This window comes from Folsomia candida, unplaced genomic scaffold (assembly GCF_002217175.1).
Source record: "Folsomia candida strain VU population unplaced genomic scaffold, ASM221717v1 Fcan01_Sc018, whole genome shotgun sequence".
In the NCBI taxonomy this organism is placed as follows: Eukaryota; Metazoa; Arthropoda; class Collembola; order Entomobryomorpha; family Isotomidae; genus Folsomia; species Folsomia candida.
This window is the reverse complement of record NW_019091210.1, coordinates 256,413-269,839: the sequence shown is the minus strand read 5'-3', so window position 1 is coordinate 269,839 and position 13,427 is coordinate 256,413. Positions and strand designations below refer to the sequence as shown.

Below are 13,427 nucleotides of genomic sequence, written 5' to 3'. Positions count from 1 at the left end.
CGTGTATTTGAAGGAATCCTTAAGCGTTTTCTTATTAGCACATGAGTAGTGCTTCCTCCCAGGGACTTCATCTGGATCATTCGAGCAATTGGTCTCATCATTCATGACCAGAATCACGGGCATGTTTCGCTTGACTCGTTTTTCAACAATCTGCCGAGAGTTGGGCTTTGCTCTTTTTTGCTGACCTTGGTTCTACTTTGGTACAGGTGTCGCCTTATAGGATTTGACCCCCAACTTCGTAGGTTTAATGTCATGTAAACTTAATTTTGATATTTTCAATTTGTAGCCCAAATTACCATCTGATATCCCAAGGTTATTTTTGTCTTCTTTCTGAACTCTACGTATCACTTTGGGGGTCGCTACACGAGCAGGACGATTTTTTAATTTTTTGAATTCAGCATTCCTCCTCCCCTCATACATATCTAAAACTCTGCAAATTGCCCCATTATGAATTTTTTCTTTTTCGAAGTGGCTATTAACCATTATCCGAACGCGCTCGCACACTTTTTCGTAGTAGTGGCAAAATTTTTTTGCGAGTTCCTCTGAATTTTTTGTTCTCATTTTTGAACTAATCGAGATATCGACTTCCGGTTTCCTGATTTGGATAGTCAATCGCATGGACTACAAAACTACCGCGTTCCAACTCAGTGACAATTTTTCTTTCAGACAAATAAATATACTTTTTCAAGTGTTTCTTTACTTTCCGACCGAACTCTATATCAAGAAAATCTCATATAACCAAACCATTACGGGTTGATGTGCTGGTTGCTCGTATTAGTAAATATTTAATAAGCCATAGGATATGTTTTTTTTCGTAGCTGAAAATGAGCTATGTGCTATCTCAATTGCTTGTTTGTCGCTTATTTCCATCATTCACTCAATACAAGTTATCCTGGGAGGGATGAAGCAAAGCGGCCAAAAAGTGAGATAAATATTAAACAACAACAATGTATAGCTGTATCCATAGTCCGTGATTTGTTCATGATTTCGTCATGATTTGATGGTTTATCGCATCCATACTCCATAACTTCCAAAAAATATTTGATTCCGATTTTCTGATTGGTCGATATTTTGAATTGTTATGGTGATTAACATGCTGAAATTATGAACCCGTGAAAGCATCACCAAATCACTAACAAATCACGGACTATGGATGTAGCTTATCATTCATAGCCATGGAGCACTGAACCAAAATGGTCCATCATGGCCCGTGGATTTAGGCATGCATTTAAAGCCTTTCCAAAAAATGGCAAGTACCCTCCCAATATTTCAGAAATACCCTCCATTGAACCCTACCTCCTAATGTTATTTTTGAATTAGGATTTTGGTGGCAAACTACCTCTTAAAATAATAGACGTATCTGCAACATATAATTTTGGAATTTTATGTAAAACCCAAATCATTTAGTTAACGCTTCCATAAAAACATACATTTTTAAAAACTACATGGCAATCAAGGCTTTTGTGGACTTAAAAGGTCCTCCACCCACGTTTCTCTCGATACAAAGTGGTACAGTTTTGGCTTCAGGACAACATAAAAAAATGTTTTGAACTTTCCGAAGTACATCTTTACAAATATACAGTACCAGTTCTTAAAAAAACTGGCACACGTGCATGTCAACCATTCCAAACAGTGCAGTAAAATCGAACTAAAGGGTTACGATTTTCAGAAATTGTCTTAAAAACGTGAATATCGATACGTGATAATGCCGAATTTTTAATGCCGGACCGGTATAATTTTAATACCAAGCGGTAGCAACTTCAATACCGAGAAATCAATACTTGCGTGACTATACCGGATTGCTAACAGTGCAGTCCCTAGAGGGTAACCTATAGCCTTCTTAAAAGTTGTTATTTTCACCTTAAAAAATTTAGTATGGTAGATAAAATCTACTTCTGGGTAGCACATACAGTCTTGGAAGTTTAAGATTTTAATGAAAACCCACTGGTCAAGGGGAAGGACTTCTTAATACTTTAAAAATTTGTTGCCAAATAATAGAGAATATTTAACAAACATTTAATCATCCCCACAACGGAGGTTGGTAACAATCCGCCGGTCAATTCGGATAACAATTTAGAAGCGGACTCTGTACCTCGCTCAGGCTAAATGAAGTCTGTATTGTAGGTTTCCTATTTTGTGTTACTGGGCCTAAGTTGTCATCAGACCCATAGTATGAATCGTTATGAAAATTTAATTTTCTAATAATGTTAGCGATTTTTTAATTGGAACGAAACAGAAGATAAGAATAGACTGTCAAACTTGAAGTCAGGACTTGAAATCAGTTTTCTAAGAGTGTAAATGATCAGCGTTTTCTAAACTCGCATATTTTTAAAATGTCTAATGAGACAATTTTATCTTCAACAGTTTAACGTGACGTACATTTTCACCTAATATATTTATTCTCATGATATATTTTGCGTAGTATATTTTTCATTTCTCACCTCAATCTGTAAGTAAATATGTTCATATGTACATACTACTTCAGCCAGACAAAGATTTAAATAGGTGGGAAATATGTAAATAAGTACATACATAATAAGTTTCCCACCGGGAATTTCTATGCTCGAAAATGCATTGTGCATGTGTGTCCTTAACCTGCTGACGGCATTGTTTACTCCGGAGCGGCGATGCCTGTCGAGATTGACCTGATTAGCAAACCGCCTCAAACGCGTTGGACACGTGACGGAAATATCGTCGGGGGAATGTTTAAGGTGAATGTGCCGCTTTAGGTGGGTCTTCGTCGTTAAAGTTTGTCCACATTGTGGACATTTGAATAATCTGGGTTTGGGTCCAGCAACCTTCTCCACTTCCGGTTTGACTGTAACATCCGGTTTAGTACGAGTTGGGGTAACTGGTTCAGCTGTGGTAATCTTTTGCAATAAGATGGTAGTTATCTCAATTTCATTATTTTTGTGTAGCGGTGACGATTCTGGGATTGGAATGGCGTCGATTATCTCGTCCCAGTCGATAACTTGAATGTCATCAATTTGATCACAAATATCGAGATATTCTCTGTACAAGTCGGCCTCATTGGAAGTCTGGGTCTGACGGGAGGTGGTCGTGTAGAATAAGTCGCTTAAAATGTCCACATCGGCTAAGTAAAGCTCAGAAGTCGCCGTTGTGAGAATAATAGGGAAGATTTTCTCCATATTTGTGTGGGAAGTTCAAATCCTTCTAAAGTGAGAAGTTGCACGGCGTTCTGCAATATGAAACATAAATTTATTATCCTGACTTCTTCTCTTACAATGGAACCCTCCAAGCGTACGCTCTCCTATTTTCAACTGGTGTCAAACGATCACAAATAACCTTTTTACAAAAGACACGACCTCCCAATTCGCAGGTTTTCCACAGATATTTCCATCCGAAGAGGAGAAAACGCATAGTCCATTTGGGAAGAGCAAAGTTCGCTACGTTTATCGCGTCTTCTCTTCTTCAAACGCAACTATCTCCGCCAAACCAGTGCATTTGGAGATATTGCAATTTTCAAGTTTCATGTTAATTAAATTTTTGATCGATTAACATTAGTCTGGAAACAAAAATCGGAGAGCATACGCTGGGAAACCTCTAGTAATATAGTTTTGGACTGAATGAATAAATGTGTTTAATTCGTCAGTATTATGCGATACTGATGGACTGAAAATTAACTCGTACTCCAGACTAGTTTTGGGTTATGTAAATAATTTCATTTCGTAAAACATTTATGCCCCTCTAACTTTTAAAATACCGAAAAGAATAAACAAAATTAAATTTTGAAATAGCATAAAATTACTTACGAAATATCTGTAATTCTTATCTCGGCATAAATTCGTGTGTTCAGAAGGTTTATGTAATTTAAATAGTTTTGAATTTCTAAAATAACACGAGAAATTATTTAAATTACCTCAAATAAAAAAAAATCAGCAAACATATCAAAATTAGTTTCACCTCGCTACCCCCTGCGGACCTTCACCTCTTGACTAAAATTAAACAACTGGTTAAATAAAGAAACACCTTAATCAAGACCGACTAGACAAAAAAGAGATTAATGAGTACCTAATCTTGAATCAACATCCTTAAAAAAGTGAATACTGCGTTCTCTCCAAAGTTCAATCTCAATCTGGTTTCAGTTGAGACTAAAACGGCAACAAACAAACAACGACCGTCCTCAATCCAGTCTCGGTAAACTCTACGTGAACCTGAAGAAAGAAATGTAACAATATATAAATAAGTGCCTACGTGGATAGACTCGTTGTCGGGATCATGTCTGATTTTTATTTCTAAATTTGCATATTGTTGCATAAAATCTGAAACTTTGTCCATCCGACAAGTTTCTCCATAAGAGGGAAGAAATCATTACGGCTTATGTAGGTAAATAAAACTGATTACGTGACTCGATAACATGTGCATATCACATGTACATATGTACGACAAGTCAAGAAACTTGCATCCATAATATCAGTGGCCGCGGAAGGTTAGGGAGAGAGGGATAATGTCAAGATCACGGTTATTTGATGTCCCCACTATCTGTCCATGCTATATATTTAATGCCCCTTCTCTCTCCTATCCTATACAATTTTAATGTCCCCTCTGCTTTTGCGGTCACTGCATAATAAGTAAAAACCTTGTATTCTTCGCCTGTTACGTAAATCGGTACATTTGCATAAATGTACTTAGGTACAGGTCTGGTATAAAAACAGGTGCTGGATGTAAACGTATGGACGTAATTAAATATGTAGATACGGTTACATAAAATATCTGTCTACACAGGTATCTACATATGTGTTTATGTATGCATATGTGTAGCAAGTGTTGCGAATATGAACAATTCTATACTTAAATGAGTAAACGGCAATCAAGTCTGGTTATTGTAGCAAGTTTTTGTAATGGATACGGATAATAAATTCGAGTCTGTAAAGATTCTACTCGCATTACGTACATACTCGTTGAGATGAATTAAAGGTGTAATTATGGTGAGTTATGTAAGTATGCACATGCAAGGGGTAAACTTCAGTGGGTAGACTCAGATTTCGACCAAACAAAATTTAGTTAGTTTGATAAATTTATCAAAAATTTGAAAACATGGATTTATTTAAATTTCTATGTTTAGAATTTTTCCATCCCTGAATCTCAATAAGGGTATTCCTTTCGAGTTCGAATTGTTAGCAATGATCACAAAAAAATAAGGTTAGCAAAAACTTTTGGCTTTAAAATTAATTTACGATGCAAACATGCGAACTCTTAATGTACACATAACCTCATTTTGTTCTTTGGAAATATTAGTGTGGCCCTCAATTTCTTCGAATTATTGATCAAATTACATTTTGAATACCTTAACTGATTTGTCAACGAAAAATTTAACTGTTTAAAGGTCTACATATTTTTTTAATTAAAAAGGTTTAATAATTGCAAAAATTCTTTGTACACAAATGTAATTATTTTTTCTTACCTGTGTCTACTTAAACTCGTGTATCGAAAAGTTGGCATAAACAGATACTAAAACAATTTATTCCAAAACCTTGGAATTTTAAGGTACCCAAATCTTGTGACCTCATCAAGTAAATATTTATGCTTCAATTACTAACAAGAAATGCAGCCAGTTTTTTTCACCATAATAAATATGCAACACTATGCACTCTGAAGCTGGACAAATTCAACCCACACTTCAGTTTTAACGACCACTTAATTTTCGCCAAACAATCAACAATGCAGTCTAACCAAGCCTTGTTTTGAAATTTTTTACATAAATTGTCGGCTTATACAACTCACATATTGCCATTTTCTCCTAAACTAATTGACAGTCGGGTCAGACAGCCTCGTAAAGTGGGGAATGTGAGGTGCAATTGTCTCGCCACAATTTACGACCCGCATCGAGAAAAACATTCAAGTCGCATTAATTAATCAAATACCAAACTTGTTTACTGAATTTGAAGAATGACAATTACATGGGTGTCCCGTTAATAAATTTGCACCAATCGATTGTCGCCTTAATGGCTATATTTTCTGATCCCTGGCCCGCGAATTCAATCGTGGCCTTCATAATGTCGTAGGTTATACCCAAAGCATGTTCCGAATTGTTATTTTTTTTAAATTACCTCTATTTAAACTTACTGTTCAGCCGATACTTATAGTCTGAAAACAATCTGAAAGGTTTCCTGGCCGATAATATACATTATTTAAAAAAAAAAAAATAACCTCTCAGACAAATTTCTAAAGAATTGAGACTATTAATACTGGCTGAATAGTAGCCACTACCTTGGTCACAAACTTTGCCCTTTATCGTTACTCTGGATTTCGGAATAAGGTTGACGAAATAGTACACTTTTTAGTATAAATAGTTTGTCAGATTACACTCTTAAAAATAATGCTACCCTTTGAAAAAGTAAATGCACTCTGAATTCTATATTAAGCAAACTATACTAAATCTAAGGTAAACTTTACTCTTTATCAAGTTAACGTTAGTCTGAATTTAGTATGCGGTAAATAGATAATCAATTTATAGCCGGGGCTATTTAATCCATAACTGGGTGTCACAGAAGACGCGGCTACAATTAGAGACCGACTCTATGTAATTAGAGACCCGGGTAAATTTTGTTTCCATCCTAATTTTAGACATTATAGGATCATTCGTTGACTAATTTTTATATAACAAAGCCTTCGAGAATTTTCGTTGGCGTGGCATCTTGCAGTTAAACAACGGAAATTTAGTAGTTTTTAATTTTTGTCATGATTATATGCATTCTTATTAAAACATTAAATAAATTCATATTTATACAACCACCCAGGCCCCGTTTTAGGTATAGGCGAGCTAGGCGACCGCCTAGGGCGCTAGAATTTGAGGGGCGCCAGCAGACGCCCCTGTACACTAGATAAAAACAGGTTTGCGGAATTTTTTATTGTTGTGGATTCTTACAAATTTTAAGTTTCCACGACAAATTGTAAGTTAAAAACAAAAGTGTGAGGTGGTTATCTCCGATTTTGACCGGGCCGATTTTAAATTGTTCACCCTCAGAAATAAGAGAACTGTTCTCTTATTATTACTAATTTCTCTGATTATTACTATTCTTTTACAATCGCATTCAAGAAAACTCAAAAATATGTCATATATTTTTGCGTTTTCTTGAATTCCATTGTTTTACCCAGTGCAGTGGCACAATTTTTTGGTAAATTTTTAGTCAAAACGCTTTAGCTTATGACATTTTTACCCGATCTAAAAAATTATGCACAATTTGTGTTTAAAATTACTTAGGTCAGGAGTTGATAGAAACTCATTTTTTAACTTTTAATTAAAACATATGGTTTTTGAGTCTTGAAAGTTTCAGAAAAGCTCGTAGCACGAAAATATCAGCTTTTTGAAAGTGAAAAAAATTATTATGATTTAAGGGAACTAATTCTAAGCAAAAGCTGTGCTGAATCTTTAAGTGGGTAAAATTGGAAACATGACTGAATTTTTAAAAATCCAGGCATTGGCTGCAATTTTATTTTCGTTCAAAACGAAAAAGTTGGACCGCTTATTTCTGAGATTAAAAATTTAAAAGTAGTCGCGCCTAGGGCACGTGATTTCGATATTTCGAGATTTTAATTTTGTATTTTACCTTGGTTACACCTCCAAGGTTTCCAAAAATGAATTATAACTTGGCTACACCCCCAAACGTCCCAAAATTCAGTTATTACTTGGTTACGCCCCCAAAGTTTTGAAAATCTAATTATTTTGAATTGGTTGTACCTCAGATTTTCGAAAATTGAATTCTTACTTACACCCCCAACTTTGCTAAATTGAATTTTTCTTTTTTACACCCTACTTGGTTGGAATTCTTGGCACTAGGGCATGCAATACCGGTATTCCAGTACCGGTATTAACCGGTATTACCGAATACCGAATACCGGTCTTGAGCTAACCAATACCGGTATTCACTTCATAAATTTTACATATTGAGACTAACTTTCAGTTAACCAAATTCCACTTATTAAATCCAAAATTAAAATAACAAGTTGATGGTCACAATTTGGCGGATTATAATCAATGCATTTTTCGTACCAATCATATATTTGAATTAATTTTTAATTATTTTAATTACTGCATATGTACATATGTATGCAGTATGCATTTATTTTTAAAGTTTCAAACAATTGTGTAAAAAAATGCTGAAGAAATTAATTCCCCAAATAGAACATCGAATCGTTTTGTCATGCAGATTGTCCTCTAGAAAAATTTCCGACAAGCTCAAGTTTTCTAGCAAAAATGTTTTAGATGTAAAACACTGTAGGTTTTGAGTTTCTGAGAGAAAATACGAAATTTTCAACGGCTGAATAACTGTTGCTGATATGGTAGCAACGCCAAAAATATGCTACCGTACTTTGATAAATAGACAACTAAAAACTGTCAAGTAAAAACTATTTCACGGCTCAAATTTTTAAAATCGCTGAAAATACCTTAGGCAGTTATGAGCGCACACACGAAATGACGATGATGTTAAAACAGTTCAATAGTTTTAGTTTAAGCGCATACGTTTAAAAGTGGATGAATTTGAAAAGGCTGCGATACGGAGTAAATAATCAGAAGTTTGGGGAATACAATGAGTAAAATTTGAATCGGGGGTAATTTTTTGCCCGTGAGCTCTGATAAATTATTACGAAGTTAGGCATATAACTAAAGTTTTTAAGAATATTTATGTTCACTTCTGTAATAATACTTATTCATATGATTACACACAAGCATTTAATTGTCTTAAACGTATGCAATTGCTTTGTGCGAGGATTTTCATTGATATTAGCATGTTTAACAAATTTAACATATGGTGTCGGTAATACCGGTATTACCGAAGGTCTCAATACCGGAAATACCGAATACCGGTTTTGAAAAATGGTACCGGTATTGCATGCCCTACTTGGCACACCCGAAATTTATTAAATTAATTCATAAATTGCAGGATTTCGATATTCAAATATCGAAATATCGAAATACCGAAATATCGAAATTACCCATGTTTCAGTTCGCGGAGATGACCACGTTACGCCTTTCCTTTGTTAGTATGAAGCTTCTGTTTCATAATAAGAGTCAATCATTTTTCTGGAATTAAAAATCTGTAGTTAAACCTATGTAAACAATTGTCATGTGTGTAAATGCAATTAGTGCAAAACCAAAATATGTGTACGATTATATAGTGAGGTGCAGTAAAAGTGCTTTCTAGCGCCGATGGCATGAGCACGTATGCAGGGGCGCCATTATAGTTTTGCCTAAGGCGCCAGACGGCCTAGAACGGGGCCTGCAACCACCAGCCTTATTCGCTGATAAACGGAAAGCGCGACATTTTCCTGCACACTCTATGTACGAATACAAACCACAGGTAAGACACATCATAGGTACATAGAGACCTAGCTAAATTTAAAAATCTCGGCCTCTAGAATCGGCTAAATATATACTGACAATGGGGGCGCAAACCATGTTCAGCCCAGATAATTTTTTGACCTTATTAGTTTGAAAGAGCAAGTCTTTGCAAACAACATTTGGTTCGGCACTTGGGCAGATGCGCAAATTTCAGCACGTTATGGGTGCCGCAAGTTCGCAAAAACGCATAATTTTTCGGGCAATGCCCAGCGCGAGCTCAACTTCGTGCGTTTTTGCGAACTTGCGGCGCCCATAACGTGCTGAAATTTACGCATCTGCCCAAGTGCCGAACCAAATATTGTTTGTAAAGACTTGCTCTTTCAAACTAATAGGGTCAAAAAATTATCTGGGCTGAACATGGTTTGCGCCTCCACTGTGAGAGTATTTTGTGTATCTGAAAACAAATTTGTAGTTGAATAACCCCGAAACGGTTTGTCGCATCGGGTCAAAATTTTGAGCAGAGGAGCATGTTGTCCTCAGGTAGGCGTGTGCAAAAATTCAACTCTCTACTTTCAAAAATGCCTCCCCCACAGCCCCCAGAAGGTGAGGCAGTCATAAAAACTCGTTGCAAACTTAAGTACTCGTCTAGCCTAATAACAAAACATCTTAAAAGTGAAGGAAAAAGATTTTCGAAATCCAGAATCAATAAGGTATTTAAGAATATAGGTGAAAAGCGAGAAATTCTGAGTAGAGGGCAACCACCACCCCCTAGAAGAAGGCAAAAATAGTGTCAATTCCGACCGTGCTTAGGAAAATTTACCTATTGACCTCAAAAGGCAATCCACCGACCAAGAAGGAAATTTCTCGTAGGGTTAGGGTGTCTAAGCGTTGAGTGAAAAGATAAATTAAGATTTTGAAAACACGACTTCGTCGGAAAGCTCGTGTGCATCAGCTGACCGAAAAACAAGAAAAAAATCGCGCCCGCCTTTGCAAAACAATGTATTCAAAATTTCTGTTAGGAAATAAGAGTGTGTTGTTGGTGACATTTTACGAAGCACTATTTTGCCTACAAATTACTAATTGGGTTTGAAGCGCTTACTACACGACAAATGCCGAAAATAATTCACGCAAGTTTGTGCTTTCCCATGAGGAGAACTTTTGCAACACGTTTATGGTGGTGGGTGCAATGTCGGGTCGTGGTGTCCTCCCACTTATCAAAGTCCCCCAAAAAGTGAAGGAACCTGCAAAGTATTATGTGGACCGTGTATTGAAACCACTTTTAGAACAACATTTTCCTAAATTGTGTGGTAAAAAAATAAATGAGGTGATTTTTTATGATCACGCAACGTCTTCCCAGACGGCAAAGTTGACCTAAGATAATGCAAAGGACCTTGAAGCTGGATTGGAGATAAAAATTACTTCGAATAGTGAAATACCGGTACAATCCCCCAATGTAAGTCAAATTGACTTGTCTGGGTTCGGATACTTGAAAAGAAAATCTTTTCTGCAGAGACCGAGCTTTTTAGACGGAGTTTGGAAAGATTTGAAATGAGTGTTTTGACTTCTGGGGGCTATGGGAGAGGCATTTTTGAAAGTAGAGAGTTGAATTTTTGCACACAACTATCTGAGGATAACATGCTCCTCTGTTCAAAATTTTGACCCGCTACGACAAAACGTTTCGGGGTTATTCAAGGTCAAAAACGTTTCCACGGACATGTACTACTCTCAGTAGATCAGGGCCTTAATATAGAATTTAGAGTGTAGTTAAATATGTACTACTGAAAAAGGTAGCATTATTTGTAAGAGTGTGTATACCCTCACAGAGCACCAGAGACAAATATAACCCCCAAGACCGAAATCACCTTTCTGCCTGATTCAGAGATAAATTCCTATCAAATCATCTTACCCGAATCCGGTGGATTATTTTTCGGTATTTGCAATACCGAACAAAGGGACGAATGTATCAAACTGTGAAGTTCTTCAACAAGTTGGGATCTTGTCTGGCTTGAAAAAAATCGTCAGACTGGTTCCTTGAACGGCTCGAGAATCAGACTGGTTCCTTGTGAACAAATCGAGACCAAAAATACATTTTGCAGTTGTAGCTTTGTATTACGTGGGGTTAACATGCAGATAATTCAACCTTACACTCAGTAAACAGGTTTGGTAAACAAATGCATAAACAAGTCGAACCAATAAAAAACCATGCATTAAGGTACCAGTTATATAACTCATGCAATTTTCTATCTGGGTGGAGGAGTTATATAATCAAGCAAAACAGCAAAACATCACTCAAATGCATGGAAATTTTTTAGTCGTTCTCAGAACTGGGAAAACTTTCTGTGCAAGTTTTGCGTCGTAAATATGTGCATATGTATGCATATCGTAATAAAGTTAATTACTTTGGAGGGTGAAATGTACGTAATATTAATCTTATTATTAGTTAGCTTAATATTAATTACCTAATATTAACTTCATCTCCATGCAAAAGTAATGATGTAATGATTAATTTCATCTCCATTTCTGGCAAGGATGTTGGTTTTAAAATGTATTTATTATTATACATAAGAGATATTATCAAATTTTATACTGGTCATTTTTAAGTGCAAGTCAAATATCCGAAGAGTTGTCGTATAGCTTTGACCAGAGGAAATATAGGTAAAGATGTAGCTACACTAAAACATAAAAATAATTATAATTTTCACACAATTTTCATTTTTAAATATACATTTGTAATTCACTAGACTTTTTTATGATTCAATTTATCTGAGCAAAAACGATTGACGTGTCAATCGTTGAAATAAGTAACTATAAATTTTATGAAAACATGTCTTAAAAAATGTACGCATTTTTTAACCAATAGTAGAAATATTTATGAACATTTATGTAGATATGTATGGCTGAAATATAACCCATTTAGAAATATGTAATGTATATGTACAACAATCTAAAAATGCTTTGCAATTTTTGTAATTTATAAGAGTTGTGGAACAACGCACAAAGTATGACCTTCGATCGTTATCAAATGAAAAAGTTGAAAATAAACACACATCCGCCCACTGGGTCATTTTATGGCTATGTTTTGCATTGAAACCTCATCTCCCTTCACTGGTCGGCTCAGTCCCAGTGTCCCCCTTACTCTACTACCATTTGACCCAGTCCTCGTTCGCCCTATGACCCTTGATGCTGATAATGATGCGATGACGATGATGATAATGTGATGATGAAATGCTGGCGACGGGTTGGCCAGGCAATAAGCAATGTCTGGAAGAAGGAGAAGGTTGTTGCTGGTCCGAAGGTTACTTTATTACTGACTGTCATTTGGCAAATGTACACGACTTTATATTTTACAACTATGGCTACTGCTTTGCTCCTCCTTCACTTCCACATCACTACTTCTTCCCCTTGTGCACGTAGATGCACTACTCGTTCTCAGAGGGAGCACACAAGCGAGTATGGGCTGAGTGGTTACAGCATACATGCGTACACTCGAGGTCTAACATTCATATGTATGTATGTATGTACATGCTCGCAAGTTGCTAGAGAACAAAGGCGATAATAATGCTGAATTTCGTTATGTACTCCGGTATACTGAACCAACAAACACATTTTATTGTCCAAAATATGATAATGAAATATCACGGAAAGTTGAGTAATAAGTTGTGGCGTATCGCTTGAAAATATTCCACACCTACCGCAGCCAATTAAAGATGAAGAAATATGTAAACCCACTCAGCTCCATGTATGCAAAGAATTCCACGTGCCTAAATACTGACTGAGGTACAATTCGTTTGTCGGCACAGTGCCTAAATAATGTTCGACTTCTTGCACAGTTTCCACATTTCTTCTACAATAAATTGTGGAAAGCGCAAGAAGTAGCAGCCACCTGGCGGCTCACACTCTTTATTACAGATAATTATTGGAATTTTCATATTTTTAATAGGAAACTGTGTCTTAAATACATAGGGTTGGTAATCTGGTATACATAATCTGATTCCACCGGATTATCCTACCGTTTACTATAACATTGATCGGATCGGATCCGATCCAGCAATATTCGATCCGCGTAATAAATACAGGGTTGGCCAAGATAATTTGTTTCAAAGATACAAGATACAAGATACAA

The 13,427-nt window shown here is 36.1% G+C and overlaps 1 long non-coding RNA gene across 1 annotated transcript; it reads right to left on the bottom strand.

Annotated features, from left to right (window-relative positions):
* Positions 1-2,441: 2,441 nt before the first annotated feature.
* On the bottom strand, positions 2,442-11,403 carry LOC110857226. Its single transcript, XR_002548637.2, has 5 exons — positions 11,211-11,403; positions 4,033-4,175; positions 3,925-3,956; positions 3,774-3,849; positions 2,442-3,199 (listed from the first exon to the last, which is right to left on the bottom strand). It is a non-coding gene; the product is annotated as an uncharacterized LOC110857226 (long non-coding RNA).
* Between the last annotated feature and the right edge of the window lie 2,024 nt (positions 11,404-13,427).